The 13,612-nt window shown below is 43.4% G+C and overlaps 1 protein-coding gene across 2 annotated transcripts in view; it reads left to right on the top strand.

Moving 5' to 3' along the window:
• The first annotated feature begins 333 nt into the window (after positions 1-333).
• SP7 (Sp7 transcription factor) overlaps positions 334-13,612 on the top strand; it is a 34,419-nt gene continuing 21,140 nt past the window's right edge. For both annotated transcript variants that reach the window (XM_068560658.1, XM_068560656.1), the window contains exon 1: positions 334-440. The gene's annotated coding sequence lies outside the window, so the exon portion shown is untranslated. The remainder of the gene's footprint in view (positions 441-13,612) is intronic.

The following is a 13,612-nucleotide window of genomic DNA, read 5'->3' as shown; positions in this document are numbered from 1 at the left end:
ATTCATAAACAAGCCCGCCTGGGCCACGAGGTGCCAGAGGAGTGGGGTGGGGTTTGCCGGCCTCTCAGGCCCAGCCTGGAGCTTGGACACTGGTGTGGGCCGGGCCGGGGCCTCTCCACCCCCAGTTTCCGGCTAGGGGTGGACCAGCTGGCTCTCCCCAAGCGCATACCCCTCCTTCCTGCTTTGCCCTCCCTCCCTTGAGCCCGAAAAGCCAGCTGAAGTTCGTAGAGGCCTGACACCTGACTTCTCTCTTCTCCCGGAAGTTTTCACTGTTCCCCCAGGAGAGTGGGTGGTTCCTGCGGGGGAAAGGCCCTGGAACACCATGTTCATACCTTCTTGAGGTGCCCAGGGAGATGGTGGAGAGGGCAGGCGCTTCACAGGCTTTTGCCTCCAAGAGAGGTTTTCCCACCGCTGCCCTGAGGCTGATGCCCAGCCTAGAGGTAACCCTTACCGCGGCGTGCCTTCTTTCTGCTCTCCCCTCCCCCACCACTGTAGGTGATCAGAGGTTCCTGGACAAAAGTCCCTGGGCGTCTTCCAGGAAGAACTTACCTTCAGCCACTCACAAGACTAGTAACTAATACTTGTAGATAGTATAGTGTCTCTTTCTTACTGATTGGGAAATAAATTTAGAACTTGAGAAGTGTGTCCAGCCAAGGTCTCAAGGCAGAGATAGGTGGGACTCCCTGATGCCAATTCTACTCCAGCATTTCCGAAAGTGTGGTGGCATTGAACATTTCTGTATGTGTTCTTTTAATAAAATTTTATTTTTATTTTATTATTTTTTATACATTTATTGTATTTTATTTATTTATTTTTGGCTGCAGGTCTTCGTTGCTGCGTGCGGGCTTTCTCTAGTTGCGGCGAGCGGGGGCTACTCTTCGTTGTGGTGCGCGGGCTTCTCATTGCAGTGGCTTCTCTTGTTGCGGAGCATGGGCTCCAGGTGCCCGGGCTTCAGTAGTTGTGGCATGCGGGCTCAGTAGTTGTGGCGCATGGGCTTAGTTGCTCTGCGGCATGTGGGATCTTCCCAGGCCAGGGATTGAACCCATGTCCTCTGCACTGGCAGGTGGATTCTTAACCATTGCGCCACCAGGGAAGTCCCCAATAAATTTTTAGAAAGAAATTGAACTACATACCAAACCTATCATTTCACAGGTGTTATTGTTAGGGTGAAGAAAAAAGTAATGGTAAAGGGACTTCCCTGGTGGTCCAGTGGTTAGGACTCCACATTCCCAATGCAGGGGGCCCGGGTATGATCCCTGGTCAGGGAACTAGATCCCGCATGCCGCAAGGAAGATCCCACACTCGGCAATAAAGATCCTGCATGCCGCAACTAAGACCCGGCGTAGCCAAATAAATAAATATTAAAAAAAAAAAAAAAAAGTAATGGTATATTATGGAACAAGGAGAGCCTGACTGTGGTAAAAATAGGAAGGTGGAGTGTGATGGATGGACCTCGAAATTATCATATTAAATGGAATAAGTCAAACAGAGAAAGACAAATATCATATTATATCACTTGTATGTGAAATCTAAAAAAAATGATACAAATGAACTTATTTACAAAACAGAAATAGACTCACAGACATAGAAAACAAACTTACAGTTACCAAAGGGGATAGTGGGTGGGTGGAGGTGGTGAGGATAAATTAGGAGTTTGGGATTAACAGATATACACTACTATATATAAAATAGGTAAATAACAAGGACCTACTGTATAGCACAGGGAATTATACTCAATATCTTTTAATAACCTATAATGGAAAAGAATCTGAAAAAGAATATAAATATAACAGAATCACTTTGCTGTACACTTGAAACTAACACAACAATGTAAGTTAACTAGACTTCAATAAAAATTAAAAACAAAGAAAAAGAAGGTGGAGTGTGAATGACTGAAGCTGGGGAAATACATGGTAACATCCTGATCTCACCATCTTACATGCAGCTATTTATAAGAAAGATGAGGGAGAATGAGGATTCTTCAGTGAGGGGCTAGTCCAGATGACCTACAAGGCTTCTTCTAGCACTGACATTCTAAAGTTTAAGATCAATCAAAGAGTATTTAAGGCAGAAACTGGAAGCCAGAGGACAAGAAAAATTGAGCCAGCAGAGTCAGGAATTTTCTCTGAGCCACACCACCATCAGGCCAACCGCCGAAGGTCCCAGATTGGAAGAGGAAGGCTTCCTGGTCTCCACAGTGGAGAGTGCAGGACACGGTGAACAGGTCTTGAAATGGTTTGTCTCCCCCAAGTCCTGGGGAATTTTGCCTGGTTAGTCTCCTCATTCCTACAAGGTGCACACAGCAGGGCTGAAAGGAGGCACTGCTGCCCGTGTGGTATCTCTGTCCCAGGACCCTCTGCTCAATCCTGCCAAAGGACTGAGCCAATCCAAGCTGCCAACATCAAGCTGATGCTTCTCTGAGTGCCTCCTCCCTGACCTCAACCCACACCGTGCTGCTAAGGCCAGCAGCCACGGAGGCTGGGGCCCAGTCGGAGCTCAGCCTCCAGGTCCAGAGGTGGTTAACTGCCTAGATCCCCTCGGGCTTAGCTTCCTCCAGCAGCTTCAAAAACACAGGACCCCAGACCACCAGCCATGTGCACATATGTGCATTATGTGGCCCTGATATAAGGCAATATGAAGAACACTGCATCACCTAACAAGTATTCTTTCCAAGAATATTGAACCTGAATCTAAGGAAGTCTTTAGATCTAATCTCCAGTTTCCAGAAAATATGGGGACTGGAGGAACAAGGTAAGTCAAAACACAAAGAAACTAATCAGAAAAATCCAAAATGTAGGTCATTCTACAGGGTAACTGACTGTTTCTTCAACAAGTCAATGGAGGACTTCCCTGGCAGTCTAGTGGTTAAGACTCTACATTTGCAATGCAGGTGGCGAGGGTTTGATCCCTGGTTGGGGAACTAAGATCCCACGTGCTAGGCATGGCCAAAAAAAAAGAACAGGTCAGGGCTTCCCTGGTAGTGCAGTGGTTAAGAATCTGCCTGCCAGAAATAGGGACACAGATGTAGAGAACAAACGTATGGACACCAAGGGGGGAAAGTGGTGGGGTCGGGGCAGGGAGATGGTGGTGGGATGAATTGCGAGATTGGGATTGACATATATACACTAATATGTATAAAATGGATAACTAGTAAGAACCTGCTGTATAAAAAAAATAAATCAAATTTAAAAAAAAAAAGAATCCGCCTGCCAATGCAGGGGACATGGGTTCGAGCCCTTGTCCGGGAAGATCCCACATGCCGTGGAGCAACTAAGCCTGTGCGCCACAGCTACTGAGCCTGCGCTCTAGAGCCCGTGAGCCGCAACTGCTGAACCCACGTGCCACAACTACTGAAGCCCGTGCGCCTAGAGCCCGTGCTCTGCAACAAGAGAAGCCACTGCAATGAGAAGCCTAAACACCACAACGAAGAGTAGCCCCAGCTCGCTGCAACTACAGAAAGCCTGCGCACAGCAACGAAGAAGACCCAATGCAACCAAAAATAAATTAAAAAAAAAAAAAAAAAAGAACAGGTCAATGGCGTGGAAAAGGAGGAGAAAGAGCTGCTCTTGCTTAAAGGAGACTTAAGAGGCAAAACAGTCACATGCAACAAGATCCTATTTTGAACAAAACAACAACAGTAAAAAGACCTTTTGGGGACAGCTGGGAAAATTTGAATATGGACTGGGTATTAGATGATATTAAGGAATGATTGTTAATTTGGGAGGCATGATAATAGCATTGGGATTGTATTAGAATATGTTTTTATTAGCAATGCATATTAAAATACGTAAGGGTTTAACTCAAAATGTCTGTAAATTATATTAAAATGCTTAAAAAAAGAATAACTGGGGGAATGCCCTGGCTGTCCAGTGGTTAGGACTGTGTGCCTCCACTGCTGGGGGCCTGGGTTTGATCCCTGGTTGGGGAACTAGGATCCCACAAGCTGCACGGTGCAGCCAAAAAATAAATAAATAAGTAGATAAATGAATGAATAACTGACCTAAATGTGGCAAATATCAATAATCGTTTTTCGGCCCCACCCTCCAAATATTAATAATTGTTAAGTCCAGATGACAGTTATATCAGATTCATTTTCCTCTCCATTCTGATTTTGTTTTCTAATTAATTAATTTATTTTTATTTTTGGCTGTTTTGGGGTCTTTGTTGCTGTGCGCAGGCTTTCTCTAGTTGCAGTGAGCAAGGGCTACTCTTCGTTGCGGCGCGGGGGCTTCTCATTGCAGTGGCTTCTTTTGTTGCGGAGCACGGGCTCTAGGCGTGCGGGCTTCAGTAGTTGTGGCACATGGGCTCAGTAGTTGTGGTGCACAGGCTTAGTTGCTCCGTGGCATGTGGGATCTTCCCGGACCAGGGCTCGAACCCGTGTCCCCTGCATTGGCAGGCGGATTCTTAACCACTGTGCCACCAGGGAAGTCCTCCATTCTGATTTAAATGATTTTTTAATAATACAGTTTAAAAATTAAATAATAATAATTAAAATTCCCACTGGCTTATTTCTCCTTTTACGTCTCAAGTCTCAGGCCCATGGCCTCCTTTCCTTTGTGCTGGAGTTCACACCTTCTCGGCTGTTCTCTCCTCTTCTCCCCTTGCCACATCAGCCTATGGCATAATGCCAAAGACATGCCACCACTTGCCATACATCTCAAGGTTTGGTGATTTAGAGGAGGGGAGTAGAAGTATGAGGCTTCTCCTATGGCACCCTTTTTAGAATCCGTTTCTGCGTGGTGGTAGTAGACTTTTGGGGAGACGCTCTTCCCCACACTGCAGCCACCCATGTCTGAGCTAGTCAGCATCTATCACACCATGTGGCTAACTCAGAAAAGTAAAGGATTTAGGGGAAATGGGAGCAATCTCCCTTGGGGCAGGCTTCTGACCAAGGCTGAGGAGGGAGGCAGTAAGCTGGAGAACTTCCTGGCTTCCAACTTGTGTGATTATTTATCCCCCCCCCAGGGAATTCCTGGTATGTCCACTGGTTAAGACTCCCCACTTTCACTGCCAGGGGCCCACGTTTGATCCCTGATCGGGGATCCTGTAAGCCACGTGGCCAAAAATTAAAGAATACTTTTATTCCCCACCATTCCCTGCTTCCCACCCCAGACCAAAGCCAATGTCTCTGCTGTGCACTTTTATTCGTTGTTGAACATGTTCTGTGCAAGATAGGGCTCTAGGCACTGGGAAAGATGAGAGGAAGGAGACACGCTCCTGCCTCAAGGAACTCATGGCTTAGTAAAGGAGGCTGACTCATACTCAGCTAATTATAATATCCTGTCTTACATGCAATGAAGGAGATACATACACAAGGGATCCACCCCCCCTTTTTTTTTGGCCTCGCTGTGCAGCTTGTGAGATCTTATTTCCCCTACCAGGGATTGAACCTGGGCCCTCGGCAGTGAGAGCACAGAGTCCTAACCGCTGGACTGCCAGGGAATTCCCAAAGGGACCCCTTTTTAAGGGACCTTGTGACCAGTTTTCTCCCCAACAAACTTTTACTCTCTCTCTTAGACGCCTATCCCCACTCATAGCAGTAATCAGTCATTGAGTCTCATCAGTCTTATTCCGCAAACATCTTTCAGATTCATCCCTTAGGCAGGTGAACCCAACATTGTTTACTTGTTACTGTAAACAATGCATTCCTTGTCTCCAGGTTGACCCTCTTCAAAATAGGCCCCAGGGAGTCTTATCTCACTGATAAGACATAGCTTATCATCTGGTACAAATCAAATCAAATCTTTCCAGGATTTACCTTTCACCTAGAGAGCAAAGCTGCCAGCCATGCCCACTCAACTACTTATCACTCATAAAATAGACCAAATGGTTTTCTCCATGACATCCTACTGATACACATACAGGTGAATGCCTGGGGTGCCCTTACCCGTAGTAGTTCAAGAACTCACTTTTCAGGAATTCCCTGGTGGTCCAGTGGTTAGGACTCTGTGCTCTCATTGCCCAGGGCCTGAGTTCAATCCCTGGTCGGGGAACTAAGATCCCACAAGCCACACGGTGCAGCCAAAAAAAAAAAAAAAAAAAAGAACTCACTTTTCAAGTCTTAGATCAAGCTTCATCCCTGGAATCCTTTCCAGAAATATTCCCTTCTCTATAGAATTGGCCACACTTCTCCCTGTGGTGCCCCCAGTTGCAATCTGATACAACCTCTGCTGTTTTCCACCTTGCAGCCTTCAACACTTTGTTGCACTTGTCTGCACATTTATAAATACAGTGGAGAGAAGTAAACCTGGGTCATGGAGCCACAGGTCAAAGTTCACATCCAGGCTTAGAAACTGTGCAACTTGAAGCAAGTTACTTAATCTCTCTGAGCCTTAATTGCCTCATCTATAAAATGAAAATATTATTACTCACCTGGAAGAGTTGTAGAGAAATTAAATGGAAATGTGGTCAGTCTTTTTTGCTTTTGTTGTAGGATTTTTTTTTTTTAATCTGCTTGGTTTTTGTTTTTATTACCCAAGTAACACATGAACATCCTGTGTTTGTATAAGATTTGAAACAGTCAGAAGTTTAGTGAGTATGTGCACATCTCCCATCATTAACCTACCCCACACACACCATTCTCTCTTCTTCCAAGGTAGGGAACCACCTTCACCAGTTCATAGTTTGGTCTGCAGTTTTTCAATCCCTTTTCTATGCATTTACATATATTTATATACATCCAGCAGATATTTACTCAACGTCTGTTATGTGCCAGGCACTGACTGTTCTGCTTTTGTTGTTGTTGTCGTTGTTGTTGGTTTAGGTCAGAGGTCTTTTTTTTTTTTTAACTTTTTATTTTATATTGGAGTATGGAAGGCACTGACTGTTCTGGTGTGACAATAAAGACACAACAGTGAACAAAATAGAAAAAAACATTTGCTTTTTTAAGCTTACTTGCTATGTTCACATATATTCTCTGTTGGTGGTATTTTTTATGTAACTAAGTATTGTAAGTATTATTCTACAACTTGCTTTTTTTTTTACTTAACAAAATATGCTGAAGATATTTCATTAGTTTATTTCATTCTTTCTTAATTTTTCAAACTGTTCTGGAGCAAACATCTTTGTATTTATATATTTATGCCCACGTATGGCATTTAAGAGACAGTGGAGAGCTGTATAGCATAGTGGTTAAGAGCACAGGTTCTGGAGACAGGTGTAAATCCTGACTCTGTCACCTACTAGCTATATGACCTTGGTCAAGTCACTTAACCTCCTTTCCTTACTTACCTTACCTTATCTATAAAATGAGGAAATAAGAGTATTTACTGGGTGGAATGGTTGAGGTATGTTAGGAATCCCAACACATGGTTAAGTACATATCAGTATTATCGGTATAGATTTTTAGGTGGAATTGCAGAGTCAAGATTATACATATTTAAAATTTTGATACACTGCCAAATTATCTTCCAAAAATATTTCCAGTTACACTAATACCAACACTGTGAAAGTGATAGTTTCCCTGAATTCTCTCCAATGTTTAAAATTGTTTTGGGGACTTCCCTGGTGGTCCAGTGGTTAAGACTCCACGCTTCCAATGCAGGGGGCACGGGTTTGATCCCTGGTCGGGGAACTAAGATCCCGAATGCGGTGAGGCCAAAAAATTAAAAAAAAAAAAAATTGTTGTCAATCTAACAATTCCATTATTGAAATTTGTTGTTTTCTGATTAATTGAGATTTACAAGGACAAGTGTGTCCATTTGTATTTTGTCCTCTATGAATTGTCCTTTCATGTCCTTTGTCCATTTTTCTATTGAATCGTTTGACTTAAGCTCTTTATGTGTATAAGATATTAATTCTTTGTTAAAAATATGTCAAATATTTTCTCCCTGTCCATTGTCTTTTTTTTTGTTTTTGAGATCAAAGGCAGTCAGCTTTAGTGAGGTATAATTTTTACACAATAAAATGTACCCATTTTAAATGTACATTTTGATGAGTTTAGACAAATATATATATACACATGTAACTATCACAACAATCAAGATATAAAACGTTACGGACTTCCCTGGTGGCACAGTGGTTATGAATCCGCCTGCCAATGCAGGGAACACGGTTTCGAGCCCTGGTCCGGGAAGATCCCACTTGCCACGGAGCAACTAAGCCCGTACACCACAACTACTGAGCCTGCGCTCTAGAGCCCGTGAGCCACAACTACTGAGCCCGCGTGCCACAACTACTGAAGCCCACACACCTAGATCCTGTGCTCCACGAGAGAAGCCACGGCAATGAGAAGCCCGCGCACCGCAAGGATGAGTAGCCCCTGCTCCCTGCTCGCCACAACTAGAGAAAGCCCACACGCAGCAACGATAGACCAAACACAGCCAAAAATAAATAAATAAAATAAATTAATTTTTTTAAAAAGATATAAAACGTTACCCTAAAAAGTTCCCTGTGCCCCATCCCCTCCTACAATCCATGCCAACCCCTCCCCCACCTCAGCTCCCAGTTTTTTGTGGGTCTTTTTTTTTTTTTGGCTGCCTTGGGTCTTTGTTGCTGCGCCCAGGTTTTCTCTACCTGCAGCGAGCGGGGGCTACTCTTCGCTGTGGTGCGCGTGCTTCTCATTGCAGTGGCTTCTCTTGTCGTGGAGCACGGGTTCTAGGCGCCCAGGCTTCAGTAGTTGTGGCATGCGGGCTCAGTAGTTGTGGCTCGCGAGCTGAGTTGCTCCGCGGCATGTGGGATCTTCCCGGACCAGGGATCGAACCCGTGTTCCCTGCATTGGCAGGTGGATTCTTTTTTTTTTAATACCTCTTTACTGGATTATAATTGCTTCACAATACTGTATTAGTTTCTGTTGTACAACAAAGTGAATCAGCCATATGCATACATATATCCCCATATCCCCTCCCGCTTGAGCCTCCCCACCCACCCTCCCTATCCCACCCCTCTAGGTCATCACAAAGCACGGAGCTGATCTCCCTGTGCTACGCTGCTGCTTCCCACTAGCTGACTATTTTACATTTGGTTGCGTATATATGTCGATGCTACTCTCACTTCGCCCCAGCTTCCCCCTCCCCCCCCCCCCCCCGCACACCGTGTCCTCAAGTCCATTCTCTATGTCTACGTCTTTATTCCTGCCCTGCCACTTGGTTCATCAGTAGGCAGGTGGATTCTTCATCACTGTGCCACCAGGGAAGTCCTTGACCTGCTTTCTGAATTCTAGATTTGATTCTGGAAAGTAATTAGATTTGTGTTTTCAGAAATATAATCATACAGTATTTGGTATGTACTTTTTTTTTTGCTCTAGCTTTTTTCCCTCAACATACTGGTTTTGAGATTCTTCTACACTGCTGGGTATATCAGTAGCTTATTCCCTATTATTACTTAGTAGTATTATGGTAAATATATGTTTAACTTTATAAGAAACTGCCAAAATGTTTTCTAAAATTGCTGTACTATTTTACATTTTTATTTATAGATTTATTTAATTTATTTATTGGCTGCGTTGGGTCTTCATTGCTGAGTGCGGGCTTTGTCTAGCTGTGGCGAGCGGGGGCTACTCCTCCTTGCGGTGCGCGGGCTTCTCATGGCAGTGGCTTCACCTGTTGCGGGGCACCGGCTCTAGGCACGCAGTCTTCAGTAGCTGTGGCACATGGGCTTCAGTAGTTGCGGCTCACAGGCTCTAGAGCTCAGGCTCAGTAGTTATGGCACACAGGCTTAGTTGCTCCGCGGCATGTGGGATCTTCCCGGACTGGAGCTCGAACCCGTGTCCCCTGCATTGGCAGGCGGATTCTTAACCACTGTGCCACGAGGGAAGACCCTATTTTTAAATATACATAAATACTAGATACTAACCCTTTTTAAAAAGTATTGGAAGTATTTTCTTCTGTCAGTTGCCTTTTAACTTTGTTATTGCTATCTATGCAGCAGAACTTTTTTTATTTTAACAAAATTCACGTTTTATTTAGGTTGAAATAAACTATACAAAACTGATTTTCTTCATCAAAAATAACAACAATATTTTCTGTATTATTCCTAGATAAACCACAAAACACTTATTTTTGTAGGTTTTCTAGGTTTTGCTTGTAAATCAAGATGAGGCAGTAGATACTGTCATGGAAAAAGACAGAAGAAAACAGTCAAATCAGTTGTCACCTCCCATTGAGTACATTAGTCATTGATAATCTGCCTGTTTAAATGGCCTATTTGAACTCCTGTGCCTTGGAGACCTAACTGTTCTTCCAGAAGATAGCATTGAAAGTACCCTGTTACACTCTGTGTGATCTCTGCTAATGGCACTTTGGAATTGTATTAAAGTCATTTTAGACATAACATTTATCACTGTGGGTCCAACTGTCAGGTATTGAGTTATCAGTTCTTTGAAGAAATAAATTTTGAGGAGGTGTGGGAGGAAGGAATACATTTTATAAAACGTTACAATGAAGCTCATGACTGACCTTTGAATAGTAGGAGTTTTAAGTATGCTGTTAAAAATCTGTAAGGGACAGTTAAGAAAATTATCAGACTGTAAGAGAAACGTGTGAGCTCGCCAAACCAGGATTTCAGTGTAGATTTTGTCTTTATCAAATGAAGTTAAAGAAACAAGTTATAGTTAAAGTTTGAATGGAAGAGCCTGCCATTATTTTTCCACATCTGGTTGTTGCTGTGCTATGAAAATGGACGAAAGTGTCTCAAAGCATACCTGAGGAACACTTCGACAGACCAAAGGTCAAGTAACTTGGCTTTGTTTAACATAAATTTTGATATAAAACACGATTTGGATTTAATGGTGGATACATATATCAAACTCTATACAAGTAAGTCAGAGCTTCCTACAGATAATTCAGAAGCCATTGAAAATATCTAAGAGACTTTTAAAATAAGCTTTCTCTTATACTTGATATTTGAAAAACTCTGTCAGAACTTATTTTTTAACAGATCAAATCTTTCTTTTTGTACCTTTGTATCCCCAGCACCTGGACCTGTGCCGGGCACAAAATAGCCCGTAACTTAGTGTTTACTGAATGATCCAACGACAGTGAGGAATTCCACTGCCATCCCCAGGAGTTTGTAAATACAGTCACATTTCCATCATTTAGTTAACACAAACTAGTCACAGGAGATGAATTTAACCATCAGTAAAAGACTCCAAAATATTATCTACAAAGGAGAGGCTGATGAGATTTGGGAACACCTAACTCCAGTCTTTGGTCCACTGTATACCCACTGAGAGCCTTCTTTAAAAATTTCAGGGACTTCCCTGGTGGTCCAGTGGGTAAGACTCCATGCTCCCAATGCAGGGGGCCTGGGTTCGATCCCTGGTTGGGGAACGAGATCCCACATGCATGCCACAACTAAGAAGTTCGCAAGCCAGCAGCTAAAATCCCGCATGCTGCAACGAAGATCCCGAGTACCGCAGCTAAGACCCGGCGCAGCCAAAATAAATAAATAAATATTAAAAAAAATTTTTTTCATCTGATTTTATTACACTCCCCTGCTTAAACCTTTTCAAGGCTTTATGGCACCCTTGGGATAAAGTCCCCCAACCTTAACTTGGCCTATAAGGCTCTGAGTCATCTGGTCTTCAGGTTTGGCCACCATTTCCTCCTTCTCGTCCATATATGTTTTCAGTTCCTCCAACATGCCATGATCTTCCCCAAGCCATTGTCCCTACTTATGCTGCTCCTTCTGCCTGGAGCACTTCTGTCTCCCTCCACCCCCACCTAACTGCCAATCACCTTTCTGGACTCAGTTTAACTCAACTCCTCTGGGACACCTTCCTTCCCCAACTCCTGAAACAGCCATAAGTTCTGTATAACCCTGTAATTACTCATTCAACTTTTGCCTTCCCCCCAGATTATAAACTCCACAAGAGAGAAGACCATGCTGCTCTTATTTGCCTCCTTGTCTCCACTGTCTACTAGAGTGCCTGGCTCATAATAGACACTTGATAAAGGTTGAATGGATGAATGCATTAAAGGTAAGCCAGGAGTAGGAGGAATTGCAGGATTCATTAAGAAGTCTGGATTTTATCTTGGGGGTAATGGAAGCCATTAAAAGATTTGAAGCAGAAGAGTAAAATATAAAAGGCTCAATCAGTCCCACTAGGCTGAGATGAAATGTTCAGATAATCAGACAACAGAAATCGCACAGTGATAGAGTAAACACATAAGGGGACCCTAATCCAGCCTGGAAATGCCTGAACTGAGCAGGAGATCATGATTCCTAACCTACCTGTGGATCTTTTTTTTTTTTTTTAATGAAGTTCTATTCTTTTTTTAAAATTTATTTATTTGTTTATTTGATTTGTGGCTGCGTTGGGTTTTCATTGTTGCATGCGGGCTTTCTCTAGCTGTGGCGAGCAGGGGCTACTCTTTGTTGTGGCTTCTCTTGTTGAGGAGCACAGGCTCTAGGCGTGCGGGCTTCAGTAGTTGTGGCACACAGGCTCAGTAGTTGTGGCTCGCGGGCTCTAGAGTGCAGGCTCAGTAGTTGTGGTGTACGGGCTTAGTTGCTCCGCGGCAAGTGGGATCTTCCCGGACCAGGGCTCGAACCCGTGTTCCCTGCATTGGCAGGCGGATTCTTAACCACTGTGCCACCAGGGAAGTCCCTACCTGCAGAGCTTTTAAAAAACACTCATACATGGCCCCACTCCAGTCCAATTAAATCAAGTACTTCTGGGGTTGATTGAGGCTCAGACATCTACACATACTATATTCTCTGGGCTGTGCATTAAAATCCTATGACTTATTTATTTCATAACTGAGAGTTTGTACCTCTTAGTCTCCTTCACCTCTGGTAACCACTAGTTTGTTCTCTGTATCTGTGAGTCTGTTTCTGTTCTGTTCTATTTGCTTGTTTTGCTTTTTAGATTCCATGTATAAGTGAAAACATACAGTATTTGTCTTTCTCTGCATCTATACATTTTTAAAGCTTATAAAGTCATTCCAATATGAAGCTAGAGTTGAAAACCAGACTTATAAGGATATTCCAGAGAGGGAGTAAAGGCAAAACAGCTAAGTATTGCTGGACGTAAGTTCTCCACACAGAGAGCCTTGGACTTTATCTTCTAGATTATGGAGAACTTCTGAAGGATTTTGAATGGGGAAATGAGAGCCTGGAACATAGAATTTTTTTTTCAATCTAGGTGCAAAGAGTCAATAAGTTAGTCATAGTATTTGGTTCATAGTGAAGCAGGAGGGAAGGGGGCAGGGCACAACCTTTAAAAGAATGACATAGCCATAGGACATGACAAAAGACTGGGTCCAGGATGGCGGAAGATTCAACTTCCAGTAGACCTCGAGCCTCATTATATGCTCATTGTAATTCATTAGCATGCTAAATGGCACACCCACCAACGCCATGACAGTTCTGAGGCCAACCATAAAAGGCCAAAAGTGGGCCGTGGCCCAGTTCCTGGAAATCTACGCCCCTTCCCCCAAATAGTTGGAATAATCCTCCCACTCATTAGCCTAAGAAATTACCCAGTCCATAAAAACTAACCACGCCATATTTCCAGGCTTCTCACCTACTGAGATGGCCCACATTCTGTCTGTGGAATGTGTATCTCTCTAAATAAATCCCCTTCTTTTTTTAAAAATTTATTTATTTATTTTATTTTTGGCTGTGTTGGATCTTCGTTGCTGTGCGCAGGCTTTCTCTAGTTGCTGTGAGTGGG

This window comes from Eschrichtius robustus, chromosome 13 (genome assembly GCF_028021215.1).
Source record: "Eschrichtius robustus isolate mEscRob2 chromosome 13, mEscRob2.pri, whole genome shotgun sequence".
NCBI lineage: Eukaryota > Metazoa > Chordata > Mammalia > Artiodactyla > Eschrichtiidae > Eschrichtius > Eschrichtius robustus.
The sequence above is the reverse complement of the archived record's forward strand: the minus strand, read 5'-3'. Positions and strand labels throughout refer to the sequence as shown.